A 16,926-nucleotide genomic window follows, 5' to 3' on the forward strand; every position below is an offset into this window, starting at 1 on the left:
GAGTGGGGAGAAAGCATTGTTTCTTGTTCTGAAATGCTGCTGGTATGGAGAAGTTGCTTTCAACAGGTGATCCCTGTTGAATACTATTTCTACATTCCAAAAAACGGGAAAGAAAATGAGCTTTTTCTGCTCTGAAATAGATTCAGCTTGCGTAGAAAGTAAAAAATGTTACTATTACTTTTAGGATGGAATTTTCCACAATGTGGATTATATAAGTGAGGTCAATTAATGTTCTCCAGGATGTGTCCATTTTCTAGTCTCTGATGGATTAAATTGTAGTCTCTGTATGGATTAAATTCTCTCTTCTCTCTCAAATTCTCCATTCTCTCTCAATGCAGGCTACCTTGATGGGTCTTTATTTTGTGGGTAGCATCAGGAAGACTTCAATGTATGCTTGGTGTTTCCTAAAATCCATACAATCCATTTATATTCCATAAATTTTATAAATAAACAAACAATCAAACAAACAAACAAACAACTTGCCTTGAACGTTCAGAAAAAAAGAAAAGGCCTATATTGTTAGGTCAGGTGGTCTCTCTATTGTAGAAGCTTACGAATCTATTAAATTGACCAGCACCATCCAACGTAATCTGACAATAAACAGCTTGTGTCAGTTACCTTCTCAATTTTTTCCAGAGCACTTCTGCTTCCTTCATGCTCCTCCTTTCAACAGATCAAGCTAGTATCTTTTTTTTCCCTGTTTAGTTCCTTGGGAAAAAAACAACGAAAGAAAGAATTGGCTTCAAGTGCATACTTGGCTATTCTATGTGGCTTGAGTTCTGCTATATCTTGCCTAGGCCAGAAAAACATTATATTTTTGAAAGTGTGATATTCAATTCTGTGCTACCAACTTTTTTACTTCCACTTCCAATAATCTATTGGCCCTTGGGGTAATGGGAGGTGCAACTGGGAGCATTTCAAAGCTCCGGAAGTCCTCTATTCTATTTGGTGTGAGTCCAAAGGACAAAAAGAAGTCATCAGCACAAGAATGTTATCTAACACCTTCCAATAATGGTGATCTGTACCACAAACCTAGACATAAGGACAGGTCTGTTTTCTTCTGCATTTGTTTTAAATTCTTCCAGATGTGAACAGGGCCTAGAAATAGCTACACCCTAACAAATACATCAGAATGTAATGGCAGAAAACAGTTAAGTTTCTTTAATATGAGCAACTGATAGGAATCTCTAGTGTAGGATCATATGATTTAGTATCAAATTGAATTGCATTTCTATTGCACCATTCCTAAAATAAGCTAAAAATGATATTTTAATCTCACAGTTACACAGAATTAATTCATTTGTTTTCGGTATACACATTAGGGCTATCAAATCTGGGCCACACAAATTAAGATCACCGCTAGATAGCTACAAAAACATTCAAACAACAATTTTTTTCCTATCTAGTGGTCATCTGGATTTTTGCACCTCAGGTATAGTTGCCATTTTATACCACTTTGTAGTTAAGCCATGCCATTATTTGAGTCTGGAATCCCCATGTTTAAAAATGGCACTCTAGCTACGTATTGAGTCACAGGGTCTGTGTAATTCAGATGTATTTCAGCTCTTGATAGAAGGTCTTGTTTGCCTGCCTTTCAATATGGCTTTTGAAGTAATGCTTTTGCAGGTTTATGGAAGCTGCCGGTGGTGGTGATGATGATTTTTAAACAGAAGGGAATGATTAAAATTCAGGCAATAAATCATAGGGGAATAAAAAGGGCAATGTCTTAATCCAATGCCAGAACAATCGACATCATGCTTTAAATATCAAAAGTATTATTACACTGGTAATGATCTTTGCTGTCCAAATTCATTGGCTGCTCTGTCTTGGAAAACTCATGGGCATGGAACAAGGAATCATGTAGCCCTTATCAATAAGAGAAATTAGTAAAAATAATTCAGTCCTTGAACAAAGGACTGTTAAATTGCATATGCTACTAAAAATCACAGCACAGTGTAGAGCTGAAATAGTGGCATATATAATGATTTCATAAAGTAATTACTTGTATGCTGCCCAGAGTCCCTCTGTGATGGACGGTTTCTAAATTCAATAAATCAATAATAAAACAAATACAGGATTTGACCACTTCATTGTTGGAAGAACTCTCATCATCTGATCATCAACATGGTAAAGGTAAGTGGAGGACACCAAGTTGAGAAGATGGGGATAGATAGACCATTTGCTCAGCTGGTTTATTTGTCAGTATGAAAAACTCTGCCATTACATTTTCGGTTGCCATGTAAATTAGGCCTGCCTGTTGTGATACATCAATTAAGCTGTTTGAATAAATTAATCTGAAAATTCTATGAGGACGTGTCTTTGCTTTGGGATTAGACGGGGGAAAAATCAAAACAAAGCAAAATAATCCTGACCCAGTCACTTTGGCGGGAGAGATCTGTTTTGTGATTTGTTTTCCTCAGCAGATAATTCATGGGTTGAACATCTTTCATGCATATATTGTTGTGTTTAAATAAGGAGTCAAAAGCTTCACCATTTGGTTTAAAAGGCCTCAAACACTTCTCATAATTTAACTTAATAGACTTCAGCAATGTGCCAGCTAAACAAAATGCCATGTGCATATTGAAATGGAGCAGCAGTTTGCAGCTGACTATTGCTTCATTATTTCTGCTGATTACATATTCATCCCGCCTCATGGAGCAGCCTTGCTGATGATTTGAGTGAAAACTCTTTAAGCTGTGCCAAGTGAAATGACTGCCACACTGGCTTCAAATCCCAGTTTTAACGATGAACGTAGAAGCATAGTGAGGTACAAAATCCAAGTGCACAATCCCCTGCATTGAAAGGTATGGATGGTTAAATGGGTTTAAGCTATATCATGCTAACAGATTAACTCGATGTAAGACACACAGATCTTGTTTGGCTGTCTTTAAGACTCCATAGCAAAACAAAATAAAAAATAAAAAATTAACGAGCCAAATTATGCAGTCATTATAAGGGCCTTGACTGCCAAAAATGTTTTGCTTTGGGTCTTTTGTGATTGTGATTTCAGAAAGGGAGCTTCAAGGTCTGCTGTGAGGATGGAATCTACTCAGCAGCCATAGAATTCTTATAAACACAGCTCTGTGGGTCTCTAAATCAGGGGTCCCCAATCCCCAGTCCATGGACCAGTACCAGGCCACGGCATGCCATCAACCGGTCCGCACAAACAAGCAAAGCCTCATCCATGGGATGCAGGTAGCATACAAAACCTCGAAAAAAACCTTTCTCCAAGGAACCAGTCCCTGGTGCCCAAAAGGTTGGGGACCTCTGGTCTAAATCATACAACTGTTACTTCCCCTGTGAAGAGAGAATAGCTTTTCAGGTGTTCAGTGATTATCAATGGCTACTAGTCATGACAGTAATATGAGTCCTCCAGAATCAAAGATTTCTAATTTGCAGAGTACTGAAAATTCCACTTTTTTATTGCCTCTAGGGCTGAAGGATCATAGTGGCCCATCATCAACTACAGGCAAGACCCAGTTTTCAACAGGGTTAGAGAAACCAGGAATTTTGAGAAAGTCTTAGTGGAGAAAACCCCTACCACCAAGCATGCAGTGAGGGTTGCGTGTGTTCAGTGGGCATTTAGTTGGCTGAGCATTGTGGTTGAGATGACAGATTTATTTCTTTAGTATCTTTTCAATCTATCTTCCCTCTAAAGAGCTCACTGAGGTCTTTGAGATAACACAACAAGCCTGTGAGATGGGTTGGCCTAAAAGATAGCAACTGACCTAAAGTCACTGAAGGAACCTCATTTTATGATGCATGGAGGTTAATGTTTGGGTAGCTAACCAGAATCCCTAACATGATGTTAAGTGTAATCGTATGTTCTACAGAATAGATATACCTATATAAACAAAACTTGAGGATAAGGACAAAGATATTCTTTGATGTGGCATCACCAAAATTAGCCATTTTACTAAAATCTAGGTAAAATTGCTTTTTACATAGCCCTTTAGCAAAAGAGGATAATTTTATAATCCCTCCTTTTGAAAATAACTTGTTACAAACCCACTAGAAACAAAACAGCATGTCTAATAAAGCAAGTATATCTCTGAATCTTTGCTCTCATGGATTAGATTTAGTCCACTATAGTTTTGTTTATGGCCCAGGATCAAGACTGTGTAACTTTTTGCCCAGATAAAGATGTATAGTACATGCCCCACCTTATTTGAAAAGATTCAAGAATAGTTGTAATGTACACTTGTACTAACAAGGTGCACATACTGATCTCTAGAGCTGGAGCATAGCTGTTTATATTTTCTATATCTCTGATAATTCTGGACACAATGGAACATATTGGGGTTGGGTGGGAAATTACTAGTAAGATTAATTGCCAAAAAACTCTTTTTAACACATGAAAGATTCCCTCTGGAATTGTGTCTCTACATCACATTCTGGCAAAATAATAAGCATGAAGGTTGAGAAACAATGCCTGCTTTGGAGAAAAGGGTGGTGGCGGTAAAAGGGTGGTTGGTAAATATTGCAGACCAATTATTCAAATACCCCATTCACAGTTCTTTATTAAAGCCAGACTAAATTAGCAGGTCACCTCCCCACTCAAGTCATGTCTGTTTACTCTCAATAATGACAAAATGTAGACGACTGTCTGCTAGGACCAGGGTAGAGTTGGCACATGCATCCCAGACTAGCAGAATGTTGTGGGAAACAGAAATGGAAGCATCTTGATATATGAGAAAAAATTGTCATGGGAATTATTGTTTCTCAGTGCAACAGCTATAATAAATAGTTGCCATATGCTAAGCACAGATGCCACTTTGAAAAGCATCTCAGTGGCAGCCCAGCCAATGTTCTCTAGAGTGTCGGATCTTTTATCAAACAATTGCCTCATTGCAATATGAGCTAGTGCCCCCAAGGAAAGGTATCTCTCTCTCTCTTTTTTCTCTTTTTTTTTTTAAAAAAGCTTTAGCTACAGAGCATACTACCAGTTTAACATGAGTGGCAATGTTCTGTGGGCTTTCTATAGAAACTGAAACGGAATCATTTCAGCAAGGTGGAAGATGTTGCAAAACATATTCTTAGATTTCCAAATATTTCTTAGCGTATCTAGGAGAAGATAATGCTAGCATTCATTTTCAGAAGAGGAAAAAAGCCCCGTAACCAAATAAAATGAGAAGGAAGGAGAAGTGCCAAGTTTATTTGGGTGTACGTACAGGATGGGATAAACCTAAGTAAGTGACTTCAGTAGGATTGCATCTTGGAAACTAAGATTTGGAGCTTAATGTAAAATATTACAATTTGTCCTCAGGAATCCATCCATATCTCAAGGTTTAAATAAATTTCTCCAGAAAGTAAGAACTGCTAATCCAGAAATTCTCAAACTGTGGGTCACAATTCCTGGGGTAATTCTGAGCAGCTTTGGAAGAGAGTCACAAACTGTGGGTGGGAGGTGATATTCAAAATGATTTTGACTTTCCCTGGACCAGCTGGTTAGCTCAAGAGTCCTGGGGAATGAAATCTGACACAAATTTTGACAACACCATTTCTTACAGGACCCAAGAAAAGAGTCGCCTCTGCAAACAAACTCTTAGCAGGGACCAGCATGACACTAGTTTGAAGGACATAGCTCAGTCTTCCATCTGATTGACAGTAGCCATGGAGATGCCGCTGTCACTGAGGGACAGACCGGGGCCAGACTGTTGCTGGAGTTGGACATATTGGTCTTACGCAGCGTGAGGTCTTTCCTCATCCTTCTCAACCATTTTCATGATCATCCATACTATTGCCATTTAGATTTATAGGAGAAAGCTGGTTGCATTTGAGATGCTAAGAAGGAATAACTTTGTTCAACAATCAACCTAGAAAATGGAGAAAAGCCATTCTCTGCCCTCAGTCTCACAAAGGGGTGTTTCAGGCAGTGCTGAATTACTCAAGATGGGAGGACCAACAACCTAAGCCATTTCCTGCCCTATGTGCACTGAAGCACAGAAACAACAGGTGCCATGCGCAGAGAGGCTTTGGCAGAGAGGTTACTTAGCACCCAGGCCATCTCTTCTTTGTAGCGTAACTTCTGCTGTACAAATATCATAGCCCCAACAAGCACAGCAGCAGAAGTGGGACATGAGATTTAAGCAGTCATGGGCAGCAGACTAGACATAGAAAGAGGACAAAGCCTTCTCTGCTCAGAGCTTTCCCACCTGGAAGACAAAGCTGCCTTTTGCCTGTTTTAACATGGTGTGAGGTTTTTCTGCAGACAAAAGCTGAGCACCTCATGGTCCTCCCCGCCAGTTCTGCAGCTGTCAGCTTATATGGACCCTTCAGGACTGCTAGTACATATATATATGGGATGCCTCTTGGTAGTCATTGTAACTAAAAATGCCACACAGTATATGCACTACGTAAAAATAGAGAAATCATAGAAATCATAAAAAAAATCTCTGTACATGCAGACATGATGTAATATATCAGCTGAATCTCTCTGCTCTAAGAGCTTAAGGGAAGGTGAACTGTAGATACCTGTCATGGCCCCATTGGAGCCTGGTTCGGAGGAGGAGGAGGAGGAGGAGGAACCGGGACTATCCAACAGGGATGGCATGTTTCTCCTTGGCATGTTTGGAGAGCAGGGGCTGAGGGCGGCTGCTGATAGGCAGTGGTGCTGATAGGCAGCAGATCCCCTCTGATGAGGAACAGCTGCCTCCTCCACTCAATCTAAGGACATGAAGAGTAGAGCACAAACAAGCTCAGAGAAGGGCTTCAAGGCTACTCGGGAGAAGGTTGCTCCACCCCTCCTCACAAGAAAGAACTGGAGTGGAGTGACTTATGGAGAAGCCATGGGGAGTTAGCTTTTGCCTGGAACAATTGTTTGTTTTGGCTTACACTCTCTTGGCTTTGACTCCTGCCTTTTGCCTTTGCCTTGCCTTGAAGATTGCTTGTTGCCTCTTGCTTTGCCTAGCTGTAAGGACGGCCTTCTGCCTTTTATCTTGGACTTTGCCCTTATCTTGTGGAGTGCTGTTTGCTCTTTGCTTTGTTGTCTTAGGAACTGCCTTTGCCTTGTACCTTGTCTTTGGTCTGAGGACTGCTATGTATCTTGTGCCTGAACTTTACCTTGTGGACTACAGTTTGACTCATAGACTTGCTCAGGTGGGTAGACTGGACTTGGAACCCTGGACCTTGCCCTGTGAGGGTGTCTTTGTATTATAGGGGCTGTTGTTTGGGTGACTGAGCGTGGCTGCCTTCAGGGTAGCGTGGGGTGGAGCCTGACCAGTCGTTGGAGGGCCATTCATTTGAACATTTATTGAGAGCAATAAAGAACTTTCTAGAGCAGGGGTAGTCAACCTTGGCCCTTTTATGACTCGTGGACTTCAACTCCCAGAATTCCTGAGCCAGCACAGCTGGCTCAGGAATTCTGGGAGTTGAAGTCCACGAGTCATAAAAGAGCCAAGGTTGACTACCCCTGCTCTAGAGGCCTGCCTTGCCTTGACCACTGGGTCATAACAATACCATTCTGAGATATTCCTACTTTATTTCTGAGACACCACCCTGCCTCTTGCTACATGAACCTGGAGCTGTCCAGTAACATATCACAAACAGTTCTGTCAGCAAAACAGATCTGAATTTTATTAGACAGTTGTTAATCAATTTCAAAATCCTTGCAAAAATATAGAGATTGATTTTCCCACTTCTGTAACTGACATGCACTGACCACAGCTTTCAAGTCTCAAAAAGAGTCAAGCAAGTTGTTATTCTCTTTTCTGAACATGCACAGAAGCCCTGCTATGGACTTTCAGTGTGCTTGCAGTTTCTTTAGCAATTTTTTAGCTTTACGGGGTAGGGCATAACCCTATGCCCGACCCTTATCCAGACTTAGGACTGGCTGGGTTGCCTTAAAACAGAGATGGCTCAGGTGGAGTTATGTGCAGATGCGTGGTGAAACAAAGGGGGGGGGGGGCTTGGAAGAAATAACCACCAGTTTAGATAAGGAGGCCAATAAGAGTGACTTACCTATGGATTTTGAGAAGAGCAGGTTTATGCAAGTCAGGATTAGTTTATGCTGAGTTTATGCTCAGGATTATATGCCTATAACAATCTATGGCCAGGCTGTAGAACAAGTCCAACAATTTATTTATCTTGGTAGCATTGTATCTATCGATGGAGGTATAGGTAAGAATATTAACTATCAAATTGGAATGGCAGCAGCCATGTTTCAATGCATGCACTCAATTTGGTCTATGGCAGCCTTAAGTATTACCACAAAGATAAAACTCTTCAAGAGTGTTGTTCAACTGCAGTATATGCTTGTGAAACATGGAAGTGTACAACCAAGATGATTAAATGTTTTCCAACAATGCTGCTTGAGAAGAATCTTCTGCACCTCATATTGTGACCACATCACTAATGAACAGGTACTACAAAGATCAGATTTAGAACATCTACTGAGAACTGTGAATGCAAGTTGAACGAGGCTCATTGGTTATATCTTACGTATGCCTAAAAACTGACATCCAAAAATTGCACTATGTTGGATAGCTTCTGGAAGAAATGAGTCCAGCCTCAGAAAACCTGGCACCAAACACTTAAGAAAGATCTTAAGATTATTAGTATCCCTTGGGATGATGCTGAAGATGCTGCAAACTGTGGGGACACACTTGCTGTCTAATGTGCTCTGCACAGGACTTAATGATGGTGGTGGTGATGATGATGATGATGATGATGATGATGATGATGATGATGATAGAAGCACTGTTCTGTAAGCTATAACCATGATTTTAGCTGTTGGAAAAGTGCTTTACTGGAACACTACAGCAGCATTGCTCAACCCTGGCAATTTTAAGATAGGTGGACTTCAACTCCCAGAATCCCCCAGCCAGCTACATGAATATATACTGTAATTCATACGCTTGTTTTGTATTACCTGATTTTAAAAAGTTATATTTTTTAAAAAGTTATATTTTCAAAAAGTAAGCCACCTCTAGAGTGGTTTTTTTTCTTTGAATGGAGCTGAAGGAAGTGATTTTGGCCAATACCTCTTTTTGTGTCCTGTCCCCATACTACCTCATCTTCCAACACCAAGCCTATTGAGTACATTGTCATGAAAAAGGAAATAGGTAAAATTATTATTTCTTATCAACAGTCTGAACAGCATTCCACTCATGAGAAGCCATAATTGTTGATTTAAACATTCTTAAATGTGAACCTAATAATAAACCTTCCAAAAGTTCATAACTTTGTGCAACCAGTTCCATGTGCCATGACTCTCTTGTCTTAAGCTGCAGAAAAAAAAACAGTTTAAAAAGTAATTTAACATAGGGTGGGATGCTTTCTTCTTCCCTCATGTGTGAAAAGCGAAATACCACAACTCCAAGCATCATCTGCCAAGATGGGAGCTGAAGATGAAGACACCTGCAACCCATCTAGAAGATGACTTGGTTATACACAGCCCAAAGTCTCTCTCTCTGTCTCTGAGGGAGATGGGTGGTTCAAATATGTGAACAATAAATACATGAAATTAAAATAAATAAGGTTGGGAATGACCAATCTACCAAACCATTAAGCCATCTGCATTCAGTAGCGTAGATTACACTGTGAGGTCCAGGAATCCATTTAGAAATCTGTGGAGAAAAACAAACAAACCAGGGAACCATTATGTTGCACCTAGAATACCAAAATGAAAGCAGACTCATTTGTTGGTGGATATGCCAGGAGGAGTGAAAGGATTTAAGCAGCATGGGAATGTAAATACCTAATAGCCCAAAGGTGGAACTAGGTTTAAAAAAAAAGGGGGAAATTCTGGCTAATACTGCTACTGGTGTGAATAGAGCTATAAAAGTCTTTAAAAAGCAAATGGCACCAAGAAAACAAATCACACTTTGTTTCACACTTCACTTTCCAAGGATGACTTGAAGGCATACTCTGGCTGAGGGATAAGGAAGACCATGAAGCTTAACTAGAATCAGGGCCAACCCTGTAAAAATTAACACAATCTCTACCAAAAGTCTTTCTTCCCCCTTCAGTAAATATACATGTTGATATATAAATGCCTAATATCAAACACCCATATATTTGCAGCTGAGAGTTCTCTATCCTGCAGCTAAACAATCGGTGTGCATTATTTCAGGTAAGTCTGGGATAATTTAGTGCTGATGGGGTTCACATCAGGATAACAGCAAAGCATCTGTGCTGGTGAGGAAGTATGAATAGAGCCCCTCTCCCCCCTCCCATGCTTCTCTTTGGAATGACCAGATGGCCCTGAATGGCAGATAGTTTAAAAAAAAAAAACAGACAGGCTCCATCTATTCCTCTTCTCACTCTAATCAAGGATGATTGTTGTTATTTAAAAACAAAAACAAAACAGCTCAAACCCAAGACTAAATCTCCTAGATGTTTTATCAGAAACTATTTTGCCTCATTTATTCATTGTCCAGGAGACCACTGCCATTAAAATAGCTGTAACTTCACCAATATGTTAATTAATGTGTTTGGCCAGAGAGTGAAAAAGGAGCTGCACAAGCAGGCTGCAATTTGTTATCAAACAGAGGGTTATATATCCATAAGAATTATGTGGAACCATTGAGTTATTTCACTTCTCATGTACTGTAATAGCCAGTGGCATAACTGAGCTTCAGGCCTTAGAAACAGATTCTTGCTTTCACATTATGTGACTGGCACTTGTTTTGTCTCAGCCTAGAGAAATGCTGAGAGGACAGTTTTGCACGACGTTGATGGGACTCCTGTTTCATCTTATGTCTTGGCTACTTGCAGCCAACTTCAAGAATAGACACTCATGCTGTGTTAAGTTAGTAAGACGATGTTTTGTGTAATAATAGGTGTGTTCCTTTTTTTTAGACATGATAATTATTTGAATGAGATTTAAATGCTATCTGAAGAAATAAGAGAGATTTGTGATAAAATCAATGATTTATGAGATTATGAATTAGAATATATCTGGATTAGTATTTTAGAAGGGATACCCGAAGTGATAATACGTTTATCTAAGATTAAATTGGACTATGGTAACTGTAAATTAATAAAGTTCAAAACAGGATTAGGATTTATAGATATGTAATGTAGAAATGGATTATGTTAAATAGGTTATATTATTTGAGGGGAAAAGAGAGGGAACATTTAATGTATTTACTTGAGCTATTATATGATTTTGTTTTTGGATGATTGATCACCTAACCACCATGGTGTGTCTTGAGCGTTCTGTTGTAAAAGTTAAAAAAAACCAATAAAATTTGTTATATATATAAAAAAAAGAATAGACACTCATGGCTCTTTCATTTCCCTTGTCTCTCCACCACCACCACCATCACCATTTGCTAGGAAAGAAGAAACATCAAAGAAATTCCATAGTAAGGATGCTAATTTTCCCTCTTCCTTCATAGCTGACTAAATAGACCTTCCTTCCTCTCCTCATCTACTGAAGTCTAAGAGAACAGCCATGAGGACATCTGTGCAGAAATGCTCAACCGTAGTGGAAACCCAGAGAGTGGGGCCAAGGGCTGGATGAAAATGCCCAGATGCCTCAGCTTTTCTATTAGCTGAATGCTGCATGCATCAATATATCTGAGGCCACACCCCTGAACCGTGAAGAGTACAGTCAGCCATTTTAGAACAATGGTCACAAAGCAGCTAATTCTTGTTGCAGCAAGCAAAAAGTTAACAAGTCCTAAAATTGACTCCAGAGTTCAACCCCTGTGCTACATATATTCTGTTCTATGTTGGTACTCCTAGAATTCTCAATCAGCACAACTGAAAGTTAGGAAACTTTGGAAGACATATAAATGACCTCACACAAAAAGGTGCCAGGCTTTGAACTACCAGGTCAGCAGTGGACAATCCTGAACAGGATTCGCACCTCACATGGCATTTGCTGGGATTTACTGCATAAATGGGTTATAATATCCTCCCCTCAGTGTGACTATGGAGACCCTCATCAAACTGGAGATCACATAGTGACCGGCTATAAGCTGAGAGCATATACTGATCCAGTATCTGATTTCTTTCATATAAAATAATGATGCTGCACCTCCATTGATATTTAAACATAGATCTTTCTAATATTTATATTTGATATTGATATTTATTTACTAATCTAGGTAAAATGTTAATATATATTGCTAGTCCATGTATAGTATGCCACATGCTAAATAAATAAATGGAGACTTTTAAAAGTTTGACCAGCAGCATCCCTGGAGCGGTGTGGGTGAGTGCCAAACCAGTCAATCTGACAAGAGTAGCATCACACTGGGGATGCACCTGAAAAGCAAAGCTTGCAGCATGATGGTGTGACCCTACTTTCTTCATTTAGAGGAAAGCAGCAGGAGATGCAGATGCCTAAGATCTCAACACTTCTTGGAGGGTGATGCTTTGAGGAAGACTAATTTGTCCTGTTACCCCCTGAACACAGTAAGGTGGCTGTATTGTCATAGATTTTTCTAAAAGTAAGGAACACAACACTGAGAAGCATGTTTATTGTAATGATTATTAAAGGCCTCCTTGAGAAGAAAGAGGGACTCTGAACAATGGAAAAGCAAAGGTTTTTTGTTACATATTTAGAAGTTGAGGGCTATAAGGTGGGAAATCCTAAGGATCTGATTCGTGGGCCAGTTTGGAGAACTGTGGGCCAGTCCTTGTCCATGTACTTGGGATTATTTTCATTGTTGGGCAAAATGGACCTTTCAGGAAGGCAGCAGAGCCAAAGAAGTCCATTGTTAAGGAGATGGAATGTTGAAGTCATCAGCTGATAAGAAGATGGAAGGCTGTGGCTTCTCCAGGTTGCAATTTCCTTGTAAGTGTTGACCTTGGGTTGGGCTGTGAGCTGGTAGGGAGCTTCTATTTTGAGGTCTAGATGGGATTAAAAGATATTGTCTGCAGTGTGTGTGTGTGTCATTTGGGGTCTGATGGAATTAGGCAAAGAGAGGAGTTCAAGAGTGGGCTTGAGTGTAATCATATCCAAAAGATGGAGTTTGGGAGAAAGAGTGCAGTCTCCATTTACTGAATTAGGATACATAAATGAACACTGAACACTAGAGGGAACTAGAAGGAACTAAAGATTACAATTAAAGGAGAACACTTAAACTCAGCCTACAAATACAGAACCAGGCAAATTACATTAATACTGAAGGATATTTGTGAACAATGGACCCATAAATTAATTTTAAGAGTGTCTGTCTCTATAGTGTTTAAAAGATGTTATGGAAGAGGAACAAGTTTGACCTGACAAGATTGATTTGAAAGTGGATTTAAAAATGACAACCTAGAAGAATGACATGGGAAAAAATGTTACATTGTACAATTAAAAGAAAGTAGCTGATGTTTTAATAGTAGAAGCATATCAAGAATGTAAAAGATTTCTGGAAATGAGTGTTTAGAGTGATCCCAGTTTGAAAACACCAGTTTGTCAACTTCATCCTGATATCAACTGTTTAAAAATTCTTATTAAATACTGAACACTTACAGGTAGAAATGTAAAAAAAAAGTTTAAACATGTAAAAAAGATATTCTTAAAAATCTGTCTATTATCACTCTCTGGGGAATTTGGTTAAATGTCCCTAAGCAAATACAAGGGAAAAAAGAGTAAAATACAGTATAAATGTCTATGGAGATTCTCAACTCATCCAAGTCATAGTTGTTTCAAAGGTGCTTTTTCAAGGTCATAGTTGTCTCAGTCCAGTTGCCTTTGGAAAAAGCACCTTTGAGTAAAAGATTAAAGTCTTCATTTCCACAACTGTGGAAATTGTCAGCCAGCTATTGCCGTTGCAATTTGTAGCAATGCCTAAAAATTAGACCAAGTGATTTTGTCAAAAGTTCAGTGAATAGAATGGATCCCACACTTTTATATTTAACATATTTTTCCTCCCCTTCAAAATCAGTCAGCGTCACATAAACTATTTGGTTCCTGACAAACATCTTTAAATTCATAAAGGAAAGGCAATTTTCCTGCTCTCAAATAAATGAGTAAATTTCCAATACAATCACAACAATTGTATTGTATAGCCAAATGAGGGCTATAATAAAATTCAGGAAACAGGACTTTCGGAAAAATCCCGGGGCTCTGAATGAGTTCAGTAAGGCTTATTTCCCACTAAATGTAAAATAACTAACATATATTTTCTGTGCAATCACAGTGACATATCTGAGGGTCATTACAGCAACCAGGGAAACTGTAGGAACCCCTCCCCCTTTTAAAAACCAAAAAGAGCTACAACAGCGCAGTTACACTGGGTATGCAACTTGCATAGGATAACCTTCTGTTGAGTTCAGTGGGGTGTGTTCCCTCAAAACCCCCTAGAGCACTGGAGCCTTAAACCCCTTGGTTACTTTAACCTGGCCTTCTCTGGAAGAGAGGCGAGCCTGAGCAGCCCATCCCCTCCTTGCCATTCCTTAGCAGGGATAAAAGTGAAACCAGAGCAGAGAATGTTTGTGGTGCCCTTAGCAATGGAGGGTTCCGTTGCCCCAGTAACTGGAACACTTCATCAGCTCAGCTAACAGATGGCCAGTGAGCAACAGGCAGCATATGTTCCAATAAGCCCTGACATCAGCACAGATGGAGGGTGGGCAGGAGGCTGGCCCTGCAACATAACCTGACATTTCCTTCTCACTTGGTGCTGCATTGTTATAGCTCACACAGGAAGATCAGCAGGGAAAAGTGAATAGCATTAGAGAAACTGCTCAAGAACCAATTACTCACACTTCAGTGCCATTTTAGATTTTTTACTTCACCAGAATGCAACATTGTTAACAACATTCAGCTGCACAAAAGGAAATGCAGTGGGTTTAACGGAAGGGCTTTTATCTTCATCCGTGGAAGGTTTTCCCAGGAACACTAATTAACAGGGAATGCCAAAGCATTCCCTTATCTACCTTATCTATTTTTCTTTCTCTGTCAGATAGAGATAGATGGATAGATAGATGGATAGATGGATGGATGGATAGATAGATAGATAGATAGATAGATAGATAGATAGATAGATAGATAGATAGATAGATAGATAGATAGATAGATAGATAGATAGATAGATAAACCCAAACCATATACAGAACTTAGTATCATATCAGATTGTTTCTATTCAAGTTTTTCAGGAACTGATCTGATAGCAGTATCCTTTTACAAGTACAGCTTGGCTTGTAATTTTGATTCTAGTTTTCTTCTTTGTAATAGAAGCCAGCAGCTTCAATATCACCATTTAAAAACTTTAAGGGCAACGAGACTTTCCTCAAGATTTCCTCAAGCCTTGCTAATGGTCTGGGAAGATGCTTATTTGGCTGCAATGCCTTTCCTAACAAAGCCAAAACATGCTGAGAAAATAATGGTGAAAAGAAGTAAAATATTCACGTGTAGTTCCCCCCTCCGATATAATAGCTAGGTGATGCCTTTCAGGGTGTGGGAGATGTTTACAGGTGCTTTTCTCTAATGTATCTCCACCCATCTTCTTTCTGTCAGTAAGGGAACAGACTTAAGGTGCTTTCGCACAACCTAGCAATGGGCCAACCTAGGGACCTTTATAGCAGAGGTCCTCAACCTTGGCAACTTTAAGTAACACAGTTGTTAAGTGAATCTGGCTTCCCCATTGACTTTGCTTGTCAGAAGGCCACAAAAAGTGATCACATGACTCTGGGACATTGTAACCGTCATAAATATGAACCAGTTGTCAAGCATCTGAATGTAAATCATGTGACCCTGGGGATGCTGCAACGGCCATAAATTCAAAAATGGTCATAAATCACTTTTTTCAATGCCATTGTAACTTTGAACGGTCACTAAATGAACTATTGTAAGTCGAGGTTTACCTATATAGTAACTGTGACAGGAAGAAGAGCAAAGGGTCTACTAAATTCCAACCAACGTTATTGTTGTGTTGCTACAGTATTATTATGATTTTTATTGAACAGATTAACTGATATAATTAATCAGCGATAGTATCAATTGTATAATGGTGGGAGTATCATATATGAGATACTAGTGTACCATTCCATTACCGTTGAAAACCCAGATTCAACAACCTGACCCACCTTTTCCTGTTTCATAGAAAACAGTTTGTATTGCAAAGGATATTTTTTTTCTGGGTCTTCCAGGAAACTTTATGATAATATAATTCATGGACCAACGGTTATGTCCAAAAGATGTCTAAGCTTTTTTTTTCTCTCTTTCATTCTGGGGCAAAGTCTTAGTTGTAGTCTCAGACCCTGTAGATATTTGGTTTCCGATGAACCTGACTCATTTTCTACATGCCTCTTTCCTTTGTTGGAGATTCACAATTTTTGGCAAAATGAATGTTATACGTTGTATGAATCAAAACACTGCTGTTACAGAATAGTCATTGGGACTAGAGTCTTAGCTAAACTATGCCAATGTTAAGCCTAGTAAGTAGGCCTCTCCCTAGCACAGTGGTTCTCAACCTAGGGGTCGCGACCCCATTTGGGGTTGATCGACCGTTTCACGGGGGTCACCAAGCAAGGCTGTCCGCCATTTTTTTCCCCTTTTCCGGCGGGTGCCTTACCACCCTTGAGCTGGGCCAGCTGGTGGTCGGCCTGCTCCGTCTTTGCCACTTGCCAGCTACGCCTCAGCCGGCACAGGGGGCGGAACCACACATGCGCAGCGCTCCCGGGCAGGGAAAGTCCTCGACTTACGACCGGTTTAGTCCTCGACTTACGACCGGTTGGGGGTCGCGGCATTAAAAAGGTTGAGAACCACTGCCCTAGCAGTTCCCCTGAAAGGGTTGTCTATGTAATGTTGAATCTTTCGATTATTCTTACTCAGGGTTGATCTTTACAGAGAAATCTAAAATACAAATAATAATAATGAGGAAGACTGCTGACTTTCTCAATGCAATCTCTTTCTCTCTCAGCCTTAGCCTCCTTGTCAGCAACATGGGAGAAAATACTATTGTGTTTTGCTTAAAAGGTCATTATGGGGCTTATAACTAGATAATGAAAGTATTAGGACCACTTTGGTATGAGTTATAC

The sequence above is a fragment of the Protobothrops mucrosquamatus genome, unplaced genomic scaffold, assembly GCF_001527695.2.
Source record: "Protobothrops mucrosquamatus isolate PMUCROS unplaced genomic scaffold, P.Mucros_1.0 scaffold853, whole genome shotgun sequence".
NCBI classification, from domain to species: Eukaryota; Metazoa; Chordata; class Lepidosauria; order Squamata; family Viperidae; genus Protobothrops; species Protobothrops mucrosquamatus.